This window comes from Hirundo rustica, chromosome 3, assembly GCF_015227805.2.
Source record: "Hirundo rustica isolate bHirRus1 chromosome 3, bHirRus1.pri.v3, whole genome shotgun sequence".
In the NCBI taxonomy this organism is placed as follows: domain Eukaryota; kingdom Metazoa; phylum Chordata; class Aves; order Passeriformes; family Hirundinidae; genus Hirundo; species Hirundo rustica.
Genome location: NC_053452.1, coordinates 110,499,627 through 110,517,247, shown reverse-complemented (window position 1 = coordinate 110,517,247; position 17,621 = coordinate 110,499,627). Strand labels below are relative to the sequence as shown.

The 17,621-nt window shown below is 43.7% G+C and overlaps 1 protein-coding gene across 3 annotated transcripts in view; it reads right to left on the bottom strand.

Annotated features, from left to right (window-relative positions):
- EVA1A (eva-1 homolog A, regulator of programmed cell death) overlaps positions 1-17,621 on the bottom strand; it is a 206,361-nt gene that overhangs the window by 12,431 nt on the left and 176,309 nt on the right. The window lies entirely within an intron of this gene.

The following is a 17,621-nucleotide window of genomic DNA, read 5'->3' as shown; positions in this document are numbered from 1 at the left end:
AGCAAGAAGAGCACACTTGTTAGAGTGAGTTATTTCAGCTGGTCAGAAGGAGAATTGTCACGTCACGCTACAGGCTCAGCTGATAGTTAATTATACCATGTGCAGCCCAAACAGACACTCATTTTCCACTATGATGAATGCTCCCCAAGTGCCAGCACAGAGACATTCAACAAGAGAATGCTGGAAACCATAAAGTGATTAAGATACTGTTTATTTACAGTTAAGCCTTGAGACTAGGCTAAGGATCAGATTCAGATGTTCTATTTAGACACTCAGCTCAGAAACTGAAATAGAGCTTAGTATGCCAGGCTTTGGCCTCAGCTCTAGGCTTCAGAGCACTTTAGTGAGCGCTCTCTGTTCCTACCAGGACAGCAGGCTGGACAGGATGCCCTATAGCAATGGGGGCTGCAGCTATGCCTGAAATCCTGCCTCTCTCCAGCCCTCCAGCTGCTGGATCATGACTGAACATAAGAAGTTTCTGTCCACTCCAGAACCACAAAACCAGACTTTAGACAATGTTGTTCACGTAAAATCATAAAGCTTAAATAATCCGCCACTAAAGTGAATTCCTGCTGTAAGAAACCCTCCCCACCCTGTGAGATCCGACATACAGTGTTTCCCATTGAGTTTTAGGCTGCAAGATGGGAAGGGCCCATTCTCAATTCCCGCCATCCTGAGGAACATGAAGACTCAGCTAATCCCTACTGCTCGCTGTTCTGTCAGCCACAGCATGAGCAATGTGCAGGTGAATTATGGGTTAAAATGTGACAAATTTTTTGGATGCCTCTGGTCTCTTCCTTGGGCCAAAGCATGCCCTAATAAGAGGAGTGTTTTCTCCTCCTTACAAGGCCAGTTCTTCAGCTGTACAACCAGGTAAAGAAATTAAAGCCAGTGTAGCTATCTCAGTGCACACCCACTGAAGGTGAAACCACACAGTAAATTCACTCATTTCCCCTGTAGGGACAAAGAATGGAGTCATCTGTGCAGCTCTCTCCCTCAGCCAGAGCCAACACCTGAGGCTATTTCAGAGCAAAGTGCTTCTCCATACAAAGAGAAGAAACATATATACAGGTCATTGTCTTCAGAAAGCAGAGGAATAGAGTGATGAAAGACAAAAATAAATTAAAATTTCCACAGGAGAAATATTTATTTTTTCCTTCAGTGACTGTACATTAATGCATAGCAGACAATCAAGAATTCAGTGTGCTTAAGACACAGACTGTTGAGCACTAGGCACAAGTTCAGTAGACCCACATCAGCTTCAAGAGAAGATGTTTGGGATGCCCATTTCCCCTTTCTCCAAGTCTAACACCACCTTCCTCTCTCATTCCAAGCAGGCTGCCACCTCCCTGTGCCTCGGTTTCCCCAGGGCTCCTCTCGGGATCATGCTATCTCTCATCTCCACCCTTCACAGGGGCGTGAAGAAGTGCAATTAAACATGCAAAGCACTTTGAGATGCTTGGCAGAAGCTCGAAGGAGGACTTGGAAAGAGGGCAGCTCTGGATCAGAAAGGAAATTCCTGCCTGCCCCCTGCAGCTAATCAGCTGCCAGACTGGAACAGGAGATTTAATCGCATCCATTAAATTTGCCTGCATCACCCACCACATTACTGGTGGGTGAAGTGATCCAACCACTTTGTTTATATTATGTTTGACTTACTGTCTTTGCTGAGACAAAGAAAATTCTAACTAGATTTACAGACTGACCTCCTGTATTAGGCTGCCAGGACATCAGCACTGAAGTTCTTGCATTATTAGTAGAGTCTTGCTAGGTCAGGAAACAGACAGAAAACCCCACAGCTTCTGAATATCAAAGAGCTGGCACAGAGGTTTCTAGTGAAACCTGAACTGCCAACAGTTGGAAGACAGCAAAACAATACATCCCCTGGTAGGAACCAGACAGGAATGAGGGGGATACCTCTGCCAGAGAAATATCAGAAAGTCTGGAGAGGAGGTGGGTGGAACAGAGATTATTCTGCAAACCACAGCCAGGAAGAACTGCAGTTCTGGGTGCCCAATTTGAGGTACCCAAAAGAATGCAGAGGGCATTAAGCACCCTCCAAAAATAGAGTCCTATTGCTGTATCTCAGACTGAGGACCTGATAAACATTTAAAATACACAGGACATTTTCCTTTACACACTTTTCACCCAAACTTCATCCCAGTAACCTGTCAATAGGCATCCAGTGAAGCAATTGAAGTAAAAGGCTTTCATGTTTCAGACTTACTCTTCTTCATAAATATCTCCTTTACCTCTCAGCATTCATGACCATCACCAAGGCACAAGTCAGGCTGGGTGGACCTGCATCTTTCTTAGAAAAAGGACACTACCCAACACTTAAACATTTGAGTGAAGCAGGGGAAAGGAACAACATCCTTTCCTAAGCATGCCCAGAGAACTGAGATACGGCTTTTCTATCTTGGCATCTGTGCCACCACCACTTGAATGCTACCCACAGGACCAGGGGAGGAGTCAGGTAAAGCAAAACATTGCCAAATCAGTCAGCAGATGGTCAACAGCATCCCAAGGAAAAGTCGAGATGGAGAAGTCTATAAGGAGAAGCATTGATAGAGTATTATTGTCCCAGCACCTTATGGAGTAGGGCTGTGCTGATTTCTCTTTGGCATGGCCAAGGAAATAAGAACATTATCAAGTAGTCATTTGGTGCCTTAAAACAGAGGTGGCTGTGAGGACAGATTCCCAAAAGCAAGCAGGTGCTTAACATCTGTGGTTAGCACACACTTTGATACTTCAAAAAATTCCAAGACGTGCTTTTCTTCACTGCAGCTTTCTTTACTTCACTAGATTCCTTTAAAACTCTGGAAGCAACTTAGTGCAGCACAGGGTGTCTACAGCACAAAACCTTGGACTTTTCCATTTCAAGGAATCATTTTTCTCTGTGGGTTCCATAAACATCTTGAGTCCATTTTGCCAGGAAGGGCCCATCTTTGCAAAGAGTACACAGAGAGATGGCACGCAGCAAGTCTGCTCTTTTTCTAGTTTATATGATGCTCAGCCGATACACAGCTTTCTTTTGATTTAGAAAGACTGTGAAATGGAAAGCCTTTCTCAAGTGTAAAATACCTCACAATTTCCAGTTAGCTCCTGTGTGGCAGCCAACTCCACAAGAAAGATTAAACATCTGGTTCCTTTGAAATGCCCTCCTTAAATTCTCCAGAGGGGAATGCATCTGACACAAAGCATGGCATGAGTTGAAGCAAAGTGTCAAGGAAAATTATTTATTATTAAAACAGCCAGAAAAAAAGTACCAGGATTTTAGTCTTATCTCAGTATTAAGCACCGAAATCCTGGCAAGGTAGGGTTGGCACTTGTCCATGCAACTGAGCAGAGAAATTAAAGCAACTCAGTCAGCAGAACGAATGATGGATGTGGACAAGAGGGGAAGAAACAGCTTCAATCAAGGTGTTAATACACCTCAATGTTGGGAGCTCTGCACCTAAAAATGCACATGAGAAATGAGCTGGGATCATCTGGAAGAGAGGAGATGAGTTGCTTTGGGGACTTCTAGTGACTTTCAGCCTCTCAGGGGGTAGCAGTCAGCATTGAGATGTGAGTGTTTATCCAAATGATAAAATTCTACAGCAACTTGGGCTGTTCATCTGGGAAGTACAGGCAGAGGTGTAACTTTTCAGATGACAAGCCCTACTCAGCCACTCATCCTGGGGTTGAACTCAAACATCACCACATGGATTCCATGTCAGCCAGGACTTATCTGGAGACAGGACGTGATCTGGAGACAAAGTGTCACCATCACTGTGACACTCCAGGAGGGTACCTGCAGAAGTTGGTTCTAGGTCATAAAGCAAGGGAGCTTTTGAGTCAGCAGGTTCATTCCTCTGCCATTACAGGCTTTCAAGTCTTTACATAATCCTTCTGTGTCTGCTTTAAAAGCAATCCCAGCTCCCACTGCTCATCTGTCTGAATCAACATCATGCTAGCAATAATTTATACCAGTTCCCAACCCAAGAGCTGCATTACCCATTTGCAATGAATTAATGACCCCTATCTCACAACCAAACCTCTCCTCCACTGCCTGGCAGCCTCCCCCCACTGCAGAAACAGGGGTGAAGGAAAATCAAATCCAGAGTGTGCTCTCATAGGCAGAGCAGATCCATCAGAGTTGGTAGGAGCAGCCAGCAGGACAGTGTGAAAAGGCACATGCTGGTGCCACTGACAGTATTCTTATTTGTACTTGGTGGAGACACCTTCTGCTGGAATTTTCACACAAGCAGTTTCTTGTGTGGCCAGAAAGTCCAGGGCTTATGAAAAGAAAAAAGTTACTGTGTCTACAAGCAACAACATTCTGAATTGCAGTGCTAAGAGATGGAAAAGGCCAGTCAATACCTCGCCTCTGTGCATTAAGGGCAGAGAATCTCAGACTGGTGTGGGTTGGGAGAGACCTTAAAGACCTTCTTGTTCCAACTCCCTTGCCGTGGGCAGGGACACCTTCCACCCGACCAGGTTGCTCCAAGCCCCATCCAGCCAGGCCTTGGACACTTCCAGGGATGGGGCAGCCACAGCTTCTCTGGGCAACCTGGGCCAGGGCCTCACCTTCCTCACAGTTAAGAATTTCTTCCTAATATCCAATCTAAATCTACTCTTTTTCAGTTTAAACCCATTCCTCCTTAGCTCGTCATTATATGTCCATGTTCCTCCTCAGGTTTCTTGTAGGTCGTCTTCAGGTATGAAAAGACCATAAGGAGGTAATTTGCTGTGTTTCCTATGTTGATCTATCTGGTTTTAAACGCTCTAGTCCTGGGGGTTCCACCAATTGCCACAGCATACTATTTTCAGAGGAATACTGGTCTTTCTGTGTAATTCCTTTCCAACGTTGCTGAGTGTTTCAATTTAAGCACATATATTATTCCCGTAATCAAAACATCTGATGCTATAGCCCTCATATTTTATGGATGGGGAATTGGCACAGGGACAGAGTTTTGAAAGTGTTTAAATATCACAATGATTTGTCCAATTTCACAGAGGGAGTCTGTGCCAAAGAAAGGAAACAAGCTCAGCCTCGCACTCAGACTATTCCCTCTCTTTGCTAATTTGTTTATTTGGTGTTTTCTGATGCTTTCTCTGTCCTAAGCATGCTTAAAGACTTCCACTCCCAGGAAGCAATTATCCCCTGAGGTCCATCTCCACTGGCTACACACATCAGTCACCTGGAGGAGATCAATGAAAGTTCAGTGTCAAGAACATACAGACAAGGGGCTTGTCATTCTCCAGTCCTCTGCTCTATATTCTCACGTGCATTTCCAGCCCATAAGGTTTGCTCCCAAAGCTCAGCACAATTAAAGCAGATCTGCAGGATCTTCAGCAAACCCTCCTGAGCATTCTTGAAGCAGAATACAACTGAACAAAAACCATGACTCCCTCACCAAGGAAAATTACGACCAAGCCTTTTATCTGGGCAGGTTGGGGCCAGGAACCGTTGGTGCTCAACATATTTTTAAAAAAATAATAATAATAAAAAAATCCTCCTGTGAGTAAACACCCAATATAAACTCCTGCATGTTTTTAGAGATAGCACGTCTGAAAGATTCTTGTTTGAGACATGAAAATGCACGGCATTCAGCCTGAAATAGGACCATTCATGACTCCAAGTTGTTACAAAAAAGCAGCTTGACTTGTATATGGCTCTCTCAAACAGCAGAAGTAAAAGTGGGTTTTGTGCAGTAAAACCTAAATCCACTAAGCAGTCAGTCAACTATACCTATTAAAATAATGAATTTTGGTTGTGCCAGACCACAAATATCACAGTAGAATCAGAGAGCAAAAAGGAAAAATCCCAAAGAAGACTCTGCACCTGGTGACAACAGTAACACCACTGTGTAGCTGGAAACATGGGGGTGGAAGATGATAATTTCATTAGCACAAGTAAATTGAGGCACACCCTACCCCCTTGGCCTTATCCCGAGGGTCTCAGACATGGCCAAGGAACAAGTTGAAACCTTTTCCAGTTATCCATGCCCCATCTAGCTCACGGCATCACATAGAAAGAAGTTTTGCCTCTTCTCATGATCACGTGTGTTGTGTCAGACATCCAAAGCCTACCTTCAAGTCCTGCTCTGCCACCAGACATTCTGACAGGGGAGATTTTTGGTCAGATAGGATTATAATCACCTGATAGGAGATCATCAGGTCCTACAGCTCTCAAATGTCTCCATGAGTCTTGGAAAAAGCTTGTCATCAGTTCTGTACCTTGGCTGCAAAGGCATGTCATACCATCATATATCTTATTTAGACTGAACGTACAATGCCCTTTAAACAGGAAGTATAAATTGTCCCAGGAGACAACAGGAGACATGAAGGGACTTTCTGCAACAGACCATAAGTCTGAAAGTTGGGATTTGACCAACAAACTGCCATGAAAACCTTCACTCTCACAAGAAAACCCCAAACACCAGATCAGAGATTTAACAAATGCAAGTGGTCCAGACCTCAGCTTCCATGTCCTCCAGTTATTTTGGAAAAAGCATTTTGTCACCAAGCATGGATATAAGCTGCAATCTTGAAAGTGAATGCAAAGCCCAAGAGCAGGAGGGAGTTCCTCAGCCTGCTGCAGGCGTGTTTTCCGTGCATGGTGTTCCAAACCACCAATAACAAGGAAGTGACTCATGCCAATTACAGTAAGGCCACTTCCAAGCACCATGCAGAAAGCAAGCCAGACTGTCTGGGAAAAGAGCTCTGTCACAACCAAAGCCACCTGCACCTCCCCAAGCCCAGAGCCTGAACCAGGGCCCTCCCTCCAGACTCTGCCCAAAGCAGGAATCTGTTCTGCTGGAGATTTGGGGTGGTGGGAAGTGGTACAAGCTGGGATGTCTGACACAACCCATAAAAACTTTCAGATCGCTCTGCCAAGACTCCTCCTGAGACAGCCCAGATGCTTTGCCTTTTACTGTATCTCCTGGCAGCAGCCGACTACAGAAGTGTTGTGCAATAAGAATATAAATATAATGCAGACAACCCTTCCTCTTGTATGACCTCCACAGAAAAGAACAAGCTTATCCTTTCCTCACGCAGCTGCAATCAGAGAAGAGATTTCAGAAGTGAAAGCAATTCCAGTCCAGAAACAAGGCCCCTGGAACACAAATTAGCTCGGTCTCACCGCTCCTCCCAGTGAAATCTCTCGTAGGTAAAAGGCCCAGTGATGTGAGAAGTTTTGAGACATGAAAGGGGTTTAAGAAATACTGCACCTCCAACTGAGACTCCACAGGAAGAGACAAACAGGAGCACCACTCCCTCCCAGGCTCTCCTCCTCCTGCACAGGGCAACAGAACACTTTTCCCTGACTCCCCTGATTTCTGCCTGCCCAGAAATGCAATAGCCTCATTAGAAGACCCAATTCACCTAACCTGGGAACTCAACCCATGCACGTCCTATAAGTACCTAAAGAAGCAGTCCTCCTTAAATAAACTATGTTCCTAAGCTCCCTGTATCATCAACAGTGAAAGGTGGGTGCCTTTGAAAGCCTCCAGGGAAGATTCTGTCTATTTAATTTAGGAGCCTAATTAGGGATAGTTAATAAATCCTAATGTTACCTTTGGATTTGTTCCCCTGAGTGTATCTGAGTTGAAATCTTATGAACTGCCTCACATCTTTTACTCAGATATTTTTCTGCTATCTTGAACTTTCCAAATCTGAATTTGAAGCTATAAACACCTTAATTTCTATCCAGTGATGCATGTGCTCGATCTATCCACAGGCAGTTTTCCTACTGCTTTCATAGCCATAGTTGTTCTTCTTTCATCATCTGAAATGTAATAACAAAATATGAAGCATCTATTGCCAGCAACTCATAAATCTCCTGCTTGATGTGGCTTTTGGTCTCCAAAGGGCAGAGGGGAAAGCATCACATGCACCAGTCTGCTCCCTACATGTTCTATTTGGAAAGAAAAACGGATCAAAAGGAAGAAAGCCTTGCAAGAGATACCTGCAGATACAAAGAGTTACTTTCATCTGGTAAATTTCTGCCTGCTCCCAAAATCAGTAGAGTTCTGCATTTTCACAAGATAGGGCATCTTGAGGAGGATGAGACTCAAGCTGATTCTTGTCCAAATTCCAGCATAATCAGCTACATCCTGCCATGAGACCTTTGCCACCTGTAGCTGTAGGACCTTGCTGGTAGCATGGCCGCATCTAATCTCCACCAGGCCCAGGACAATCAGAATAACAAGGAAGCCAGGCTCATTCTGCCAGTCTTCCCTATTTCCACTGTTTGGGCTGCAGTGTTCATATACTTTCACTGGTACTTTGCAAAGCAGCCCTGGCTCTTTCTTAGGCATTTAGGGAATACTTGTTTTTTGGTTTCTTCAGAGAGACTTATTACAAACTGGAATTTTTTGCAATGTTCTGAATATATCCACTCCACTTTGGATCAAAGTAGAGTTACACTGATTTTCGGACTTCGACACAACTCCTATTCCTTCTCATCATCTTCACTCATTTTAGTCAAACATTTAACGCTGCAAGACTCTAGTTCAGTTGGTCAAAGCCTGGTGCTAAAAATGCAAAGGTTGTGCCATTCACTTAAGAGCTGGACTTGATGATCCTTGTGGGTCCCTTCCAACCCAGAGTACTGTGATTACTCTTATAATACAGAACTGTTTTGACGTTTAGGCTATAGGGATTGGCAGAAATTCTTTTGTGCTGCTTATCTATTTTTCAGGAAAGGATATGGCACAATATGTGGCTCCCAGGAGGACACTGACCAAGCAGTATTGTGTGTTCAAGTGCGGCTGCTCCAGAGTCAGGGCATTGCTCATGCGAGGAATTGGTCACCGGCCAGGGAGAGTCTCTGTGCTCAGGATGCCAGCATGTACCAAAGTGGTTCCAGCCCTGAAAGTTATCAGGAATCAGCTGAGTCACAGCAACCAGTTCTGTAAAACCTAGGCCAACAAACACTCCTTTAAATTTCAGTGAAATGTGTATAACAAACATTGTCAGGGAAAGTGGCCCTTGGAGATCTTCATGACGGGGTACCCAAAGTGTTTGAGTGAGCATTAACTATCACTGCGAGACACTTAAATGAGAGCCAATGCAAGGATATCCAAGATAAAATAGGGGGAAAGGGATGGAGTAAAGCCCAGGGGTCCTGAAACCCTCTGGAGCTGATGGGAAGCCCCCAAGCACAGGAGAGGAATGGCAGGGAAGCAGAAGTCCAGGCAGGAAAGGAAGGTACCAGGGAAAATAACATCTACAGCTACACTGCATCGCCCAAATATTTTAATAAAGAGTAAGAAGCCTCATGCTTCAGCATCTGAGCCAACAACTAGCCTGATATGATCCAATCATTATATTCCAAGAGTAAGGAAGGAATACAATTTCTCCTCTAAGACTAATGACCAAGATAGATATTTAGGGGATTTTCTGTGCCTGTCTCTGAAGCAGTGTCACCTACCCTGTAGTCCACTGACCACTGATGACCTCTGAGACAGCAGAGGAGCAATCCAGAAAAAAAAAAAACTTAATTCAAAGAGAAACCACAACCAGCATATCTCTGGATGTTCCCCCATGTTTTGTCTAAGTGTCTGCTGGCAGGCACAGCTTGGAGATTCTTCCCATCTGCTCTACTTGCCTAATTAAAGTGTTTGTAATTACAGCAGCAAAACTATGCTCTGTACAAAAATATTTTCTTTTTATCCAAGCGCTACTTATGCAAAAGCGTGTGCTAGTTCTTTATCAGTTCATCAGCTTTTCCTCTCTGCAATCAAACAGCAGAGAACTAGGCAAGGGGCTAGAAGTTTTTTCCCAAAAAGATAGCAGTGTCTTGATAGCAGGAGATGAGGAAAGTCATCAGAAAGCAGCTGGTAACCTCTGCCATTAAAAGCAGTGACTTTTTCTGGTCACATATTTGATTTAGTGTGGCAATTCCCAGGGTCTCATGAGATGCCCAAACTGGAAACCCTCTACAGGGAAAGGCTACCTCAATTGCATTGGAATAAAGATTAGGAGTGAAAAAAACTGTGTAAGGCAGCTACGGTGCTAAATGCCCTTCAATTATACAAGATGAATTCAGATCAGTATTTACTGAACAGAAACACAGTTCAGTTTGAGACCCAAAACTCAGTGTGGGGGTCAATGGCTCCTCAGTGGTTCAGCACTTGGCTTACAGAAGCCAGGCTACACTAACAAACCTGAAATCCAAGGATCTGTGAACAAAGTGGCAAAACTGTTTTCAACATAAACCCTTCCATTCACATGGTCATAACCTGTGAGACATCCTCCTTTGGGGCTGAGATTTCCTGAGCATACTGGAAAGTTCGAGGAAAAACCCCATAGATGTTTTTTAATTACGAGTGTTAAGCCTCCCCTGTTTTTTCAAAGTACATTTACAGGCAGAATCTCTAAACACACAGCATGAGCTTTAAATAATCTGGCTTGGAGACTGTGAAAAGTTCTTTGCATGGTTTATGTATTTTATTTTATTTATTTTTCTGGTAGAAAAATACATAGCATGCATCATCTTGCTTCCATGCATACCCTGAGGGAGCAGTAAGGACTGCAAGCCCAAATATTACTACAATTGCTACTGTGAGTAACTGCCAGTTTTGTGAAACAGCAAATTACAGTCACTTTCCTGACACCACATAAAAGCAGATACACAACATGGAAAACAATGCCAGGGTTTTGTTATAGCCCAGTGAGGATGTTCCTGAGCACCTACCCCACGCTCTTATGCAACTTGCCCTGCAGCTACAGTCTGGGAGCACTGGGAAGAAATCGTGGGAATACTCAGGGCTGGATTCTTGTGGTAGCTTTCCAGTACTTAATAGTGATTTTTTTGTTTTGTTTTGTTTTTGTTTTGGGGTGTGGGGTTTTTTTGTTTTTTTTTTTATTTTGGGGATGGGGGTGGTGGTTTTTTGTGGGTTTTTTTTTGGTTGATTGGTTGGTTGGTTGGTTGGTTGGGGGTTTTTTGTTTCTATTAGGCTTCATGGAATGTTCAGCAGGGACATTTCATGAGCACCAGTCTGTTCTTTTCCACTCTCCACACATTATTACGATTGATTTACGTGGATATCTCAGATGATACCTGGATTCATGCCACCTAGTCAAAGGCATTTTACTGGGATGGGAGGTGGGTAATTTGTCCCTCCATCAGTTATATAGATAGGTTGACTAATCCCCCAGTTTAACCCCTTCAGTTAAACACCTGCATTAGTGCACATAAAGCTTTGCAGGATGGAGTTGCAAGCTTGCACATTATGTATGGATATACATTCAGGTGTAGGACATTGCTGGGTAAAAACCTTCTCTCATCTATTCCAAAGTTAACGGAGGTAAACAATCCTGAATCAAATCCTGCCCACCAATTAGTACAGAAATTATTCCAGGACTACTTGGGGCTCCCTTGAGACCTCTCTAAGAGGCTGGCAAGGTCTCTGAAGACCCTGACTACTTGCAATACTTGATTCACCAGGCTGCCACCTCAGCTAAGCCCCAGGGGATCATTCTGGCAAGGTCAGCAATGTCTTCTGGTGGCCTTTGCTAAGCACAGTCCAGTTTCTGCCTCTTTGGGTAGCAAGGCTGATCCACTGGCTTTGCTCCCCTTTCAAAAATGCTGAATTCAATCAGTTAAAACATGTAAATGGAGACACCTTATCCTGCCATGTGTTTCAAAGTGTTTCTTATCACATATTCCAATGGAAATGCAGGTTGCTAACTCACAGCCAAGGAACTCCCTACTGAAGGACCTCTATTTTTAGGCTGCCTTTTTGGGACTCTTTGAAAAAACATGAAGATATTAACACATACCTTTGCAGCTAGCAACTTGAACCCAGAGCAGAGCCTTTATCTGGCATGCACTCAGTTTAAGGTGCCACTTCTTTCAAACGGAATATGATGCTCTGTACTGCAGTATTTGTTCCCTCAACTGGATATCTTGAGCCTACCATTCCTGATATCTTATCATCAGATAAAAGGATTAATCCAACACAAAGAGTCTGTGAACACCTTTTGAACAAGTAAACCTTTAACAAACTAATTTCCTGGATGAGGGTATAGACAGGGATGGTTTATGAGAGCCTGTAAACAGCAGAGAAACTCATAAATACAGTCCTTCAAAGTACTTCTGTCCCATGCTGGGATGACCACACCTCATACCAAGGGAGCCACTAAAGACACACGCTGCAGGATTTGCTCAGCTCACGAATTGGAGCTGCCAAAGGAAAATTAATCCCTATCAATGCAGCTGCACAGGATAAAATCTACCTCACAACCTGCCTGGGTTATAGTGACAAGATGTTATTAATTGCAATTCCAATAACCATCCATGTTACCTAAAATCTGAAGTAATCCACCTTAATTGCCTTAACTCTAATAACTGCACAGGATCATAACAGCTAGAGGAGAAAAATAGTTGTTAACTTGTTGACTGCCAGATGCAGACAGCTGATAGGAGATATATCAAGTATTAAAGTATTAAAGTATTAAAACTGACCTCAGCTTGGCAGGAGAAGGCTGTGATTCATGCCCATAACTCCTGGGCATGGGGAGAATACAACAAATAATTGAACAAAGATCAAAGCATTGTCTGTTTCAGTGGAATAAGACAGGAGATTAATCTCATTTACACTCAGGTAAACCTCCTTCCTAAGTTTCTCCCAGTTCAGCAAGAACTGCAGCAACTCCACTGTACAAATCTGTTACATCACTACCTTGTTTAGATCTCTACCATTCCATTAAAATCAATGTTACAGTGGAGAGTGAGAACTGGATCACTATTCAGTCTAGTCTGAGCTTTCCACTTTGGAGTTGTTTCAGACTTGTCTCTGTGAAAAAATAAAGAGCCTATCTTAAAATCTGTATTAAAAAAAAAAAAAAAAAAAAGCGCTATTTTTTTCCAATTATGTTCCAGGTCATGGGAAGTCCAGGACAAACAGAGTTTGAAGTGAGGCTCATTGTGAAAGAGGCACACCAATTACGAACATAGTATGGAGAAGAAATGGCATCTTTGTGCTTGTACAGCAGCTGGTGCAAGGAACTGCCTGCTCAGTTTCCCAACAACAGCACAAGCTCTGAAGGCACCCAAGTACCAGTTTGCAGCCAAGTTTCACAGAGCTGGAAATCAAAACCCATCTTCAGGCTGGTCTCCCTACAACAGGCTGATAAAAGCAGTGAAATGGCTGGGACATTATTCAAACTCAGGCATCTAATGGGACATATGAGCAGTAATTCTGATGTCTCACTTGTTTCCCAGGCTCTTCCAAGGGGAATCACAGCAGTTTGCACAGCAGGGTCTTGCACCAAGCCTCATGCAGCTTGTACCACCCTGTAAATCTGCTGTCACAGGACTGAAAGGACAGAGGTGAGACAAATTTTCAGATGAGTCTTCAAAAGTCATAAAATGGTTTGGCTTAGAAGGGACCTTTAAAGGTCATCTAATGTAAACCCTTGCAATGAGCAGGGACATGTACCTGTCCTTGAAGACCCAGCCTACCTCTTTCCCTGCAGGCCAAGCAGGCAGTGAACTGTTTGGTGCTGCTTGTTATGCAATGTTATGCATGACGTTATGTTATGAATGTCCACTCTCGGATTTTGTATTTCCCCAGATCATCTTCAGAGGCACAAAACATTCTTCCTCAATGGCATCTTGATGTCATCTGAAGATGGGTTTTGTTAGCTTCTCCTGAAAGGTCAGAGACTAAATACCCAATATCTACAACTCTCTGTAGTTAACAAGAGCTTGGCTGAGGAGGAAGAGGGATGATGTTATCTCAAAAGGTGCCCATAGGAGTCGCACATAGGGGTGACACACACAGCAGACCCTGTCCTTCAAGCAAAGGGTGCCTGAAATCATCCCACATCACAGAACCATCAAGATTGGCAGAGACTTTCGAGATCAAATAGTCAAACCATCGACCCAGCCCCACCATAATCACCCCTAAAACATATCTACATCCAGAAACCTTCCACAGGGTGATTCCAACCACTTCCCTGAGCAGCTTATTCCAAAGCCCAACTGGTCTTTTAGTGAATTTCTCTTTTTTTTTCTATCTAATCTGATTCTCCCCTGGCGCAACTGAAGGCCATTTCTTCTCATCCTTTCACTTGAGACACAGTAGAAAAGACTGGCCCTCACCTGGCTACAGCCTCCTTTCAGGGACTTGTAGAGAGCAGTGTGGCCCCCTCTGAGCCTCCACACTAAGCACCCCCAGCTCCCTCAGCTACTCCTCATAAGATGTTTTCTAGACCCTTCACCAGCTTCATTGCCATAAACAATGAGGAAATCTGGGAAAGAAAATGTGTGTGGTCCTTCCACAGTGCACTATTTAGACCTGTGAAGATTTTGTGATAGATAAAATAAAAATCACCTGATCCTTGAAACTGTTTACAATGACACAAAGAGCATTAACCTCCACTCTTATATGTTCTGGAAGAAGTAAACTGTGGTTTGCTGTGATGCAAGAAAATTAAACACACCATTCACCTGGAACAGTGTGACCTTTGTGTCATTAAACTCTCTTCGCTCCCAAAACAAGGTGACTCCATCCAAAATGCCTGCTGGGAGCAGCAGGTGGTCCCAGCTGACTTCTAAGACGTGCCTAGATCATGCAACATAAAATGTCATTTCTGCAACTTAGCAAGATGGTCCACAGAGTTCCAGTGTCACAGATCATAGAATTATGGAATCACAAATGGCTTGGGCTAAAACAAACCCTAAAGACCACCTAGCTCCAAGCCCTCTGCCATGGCAGGGATGCCACCCATTAGATCGGGTTGCCCAGGGCACCACCAGCCTGGCCAAGGTGTCGAGAGTTGGGTTTTGGCACTGTTTTGTTCAGTACAGAAGCATTCAGTGAAGTCCAGAGGTCAAAGACTAAGCAGCTGTCCAAGCTGCTCCTCCTCAGGGCTCAGAGCATGTGGGACATCACATCACAGGTCTGTGGCAGCACAACAGACAGAGGACCCAGTGATGACCTGGAGATGTGTCAGGCCAAGCAAAGAGCTGAATTTGCTGCCTGTCCACAGCAAAGAAAGCTGGAATAGCCCTGTGGGACTGTACCCAGACACAGGGCCATGACACATATTCAGCTCAGGGATGTTACCAGCTGTGTGTTATCTGAATGGACAGCCCTTTAGAAACACTGGATGCTGAAATGCTCCACAGGCAAAGATGGCTGAAAGCATTTTCCTGGACTCCTCTGAACTCTCCCTGCACACGTTCCAGCCACATCTGTGGCAAAAATACTGATTTTATTCAGAGGTACCTGCTCCAACAGCCCATCTGTGCTGCACCATCTGCCCTCATGGAGCAGGACACATCCCTTAACTTGTCAGAGCTCCATGGAGAGCAGCTCTCAGCTTCCTCTGGGGATGAAGGGATTGAACTCAGCCAACCTGAGCTGAACACTCTTATCAAACTACTTTTATCAAACTACTTTATTAGCACAGTATAGAGCTGCCACTGCCCAGAAACAGGAAGGAAATGCATTACCACGTTACCCTAATGTCCTCTTGTCCTGTTAAACACAAGGAACACAAAGGTTGTGTTAGAGAGTCCAGCAGGCTCATGTGATTGTGAAAGGATTTCATACTGGACACCTCATCCATCAAGGACACCAGAGGGATTTAAGGGAGAGATGGTGGGATAAAACAGTCTCCTGGGTCAAATTTAAGCCATAAATGTTCTTTTTATGTCAAAGGGAAGTCTGACTTTTAATCTTTCCATATTTCAGTTAAACGATGAAAATGACAGAGAACTAAAATAGATCATAGATGCTCAGCTATACCTCCCCCCTGTTCTTGGGTTCCCAAGATTTCTCTTGTAAATGCCACTACAACCACTGTAGTGGTAAAACTACAGTGGAACTCATTCTTAAGCCATGCTTGTATCAATCATTTGATTTAATGAGCAAAGATTTCTTCCCATTAGTGCTTTTTTCCTGCGATTGAACCAGCTGTAGAGATGAAAGATAACTTCCTATGCTCATACTCTTAGCCCACAAACATTTCCACCCAGTCAAGGCTTCAGAGCCACACTTGGAGACAATTATCCATGATTGCATTTTTATACAATATGATGTTATAGTCGGATATTAAAAATTCTTTTCCCTCTCAGTCTAAGTGAAAACAAAAGTCTATTTTCTGATGGAGCTCCCTCAGGTCCTAAAGGTCCTAAATCTAAAGAGGGTAGATTTAGACTGGATACTAGGAAGAAATTCTTGACTGTGAGGGTGATGAAGCCCTGGCACAGGTTGCTCTGAGAAGTTGCCCTATCCCTGGAAGGGTTCAAGGCCAGGCTGGATAGGGTTTGGAGCAACCTGGGACAGCGGAAGTTGTCCCTGCCCATGGCAGGGAGGTGGAATAAGATTATCTTTAAGGGCCCTTCCAATACAAACTGCTCTATGATTCTATGATGCTGTGATGCTTTGATCTTTTACAGGCGTGTTTTGCAGTTATTTATTTTCTTGTAGTTATATTGGTATTTATCAAGTGTGTTTCAGCACAAAGACCCTGTTTGTACTCTCAATAAAAAACAGAGGAAGCAGTCCTAGAGGAATAAGTCCCCATCAGCACTGAGCATGTGGAGCAAAGATACAGCTCCAGCAAGGTGATCACTCACAGACACAACAAACTACATCCTTTCACTTCCAAAACAGGCAGAGATTACAAGAACTGCAGCTCTCCTGAGACAGAAACCTTCCATCCAAACTAAATACAGCTACAGCTTACCATGGCTGTGCTCCCAGGCCTGGCTCCAACTCTGGAGAGCACAAACTCCTCTTAGAATTAATTATTAATGGAAGTCTTGCCCCAAGACACCTTGAGAAAGAGCTCAATAGCTCAATAGGATGTCTTACACTGGCTTCTGCTCCTGTTGGCACATAAACACAGATGACCACAAGCCACCTTGAAAGATGGATTGTCAAAAGAGGGATTAAAAGCGTTCTTCTATCTCCTTTGTTCTGTGCTCCAGCTTTAGCACTAATGGCAGTAAAGAGCTGTAAAAATACTGCTGATGCTGATACATGTGTACTTTAATCAAACAAAGCACTTTTAATGATTTGATTAAGAATAATTTTATTTTTACAAATAAAGGAAAAATTAAAAACAGCTGAGCCCTTCTACGTCCATAGGGTGGAAGTGACCACTGTAGAATTTGAACAGAGTTTTCTGAGATTTCTGGCTGCCAATGATGCCAAGATGATTTTTCCCTTTTCTTTTATATACCATTTATATAAGTTCTGTGTATCCTCTTAGCACGCATACTTGTAATTCCTTAAGTCTGATAACTTAGCATAGCCCTAGTATTTTGTTAGGCCAGGAGACCAAGCATCCTAAAGGTCTTGCAGCCAGAGGCTGGAAAACCCTACACTATCTTGGGAAACGAAGGTCCTCTCTAGAACATACCCTGTAAACTGGAGATTTGGCCCATCCAGGGGGAAATACCTCGAATGGGGGAATATCAGGCCCTTCATCCAGGCCTTCCATTGGGGCATCTTTGTAAGACATGTTAATTTGTAAGGTCTATAAATTGTACACTAGCTCTATCGTGTGTGTTCATTGCAGCACATCCCACCTTGGCAAAGTGGTGCACCAATAAGGATCCTTCTTAAAATACCAAGGTAAAAGCCCTTTATCCCTTGACTGTGTCT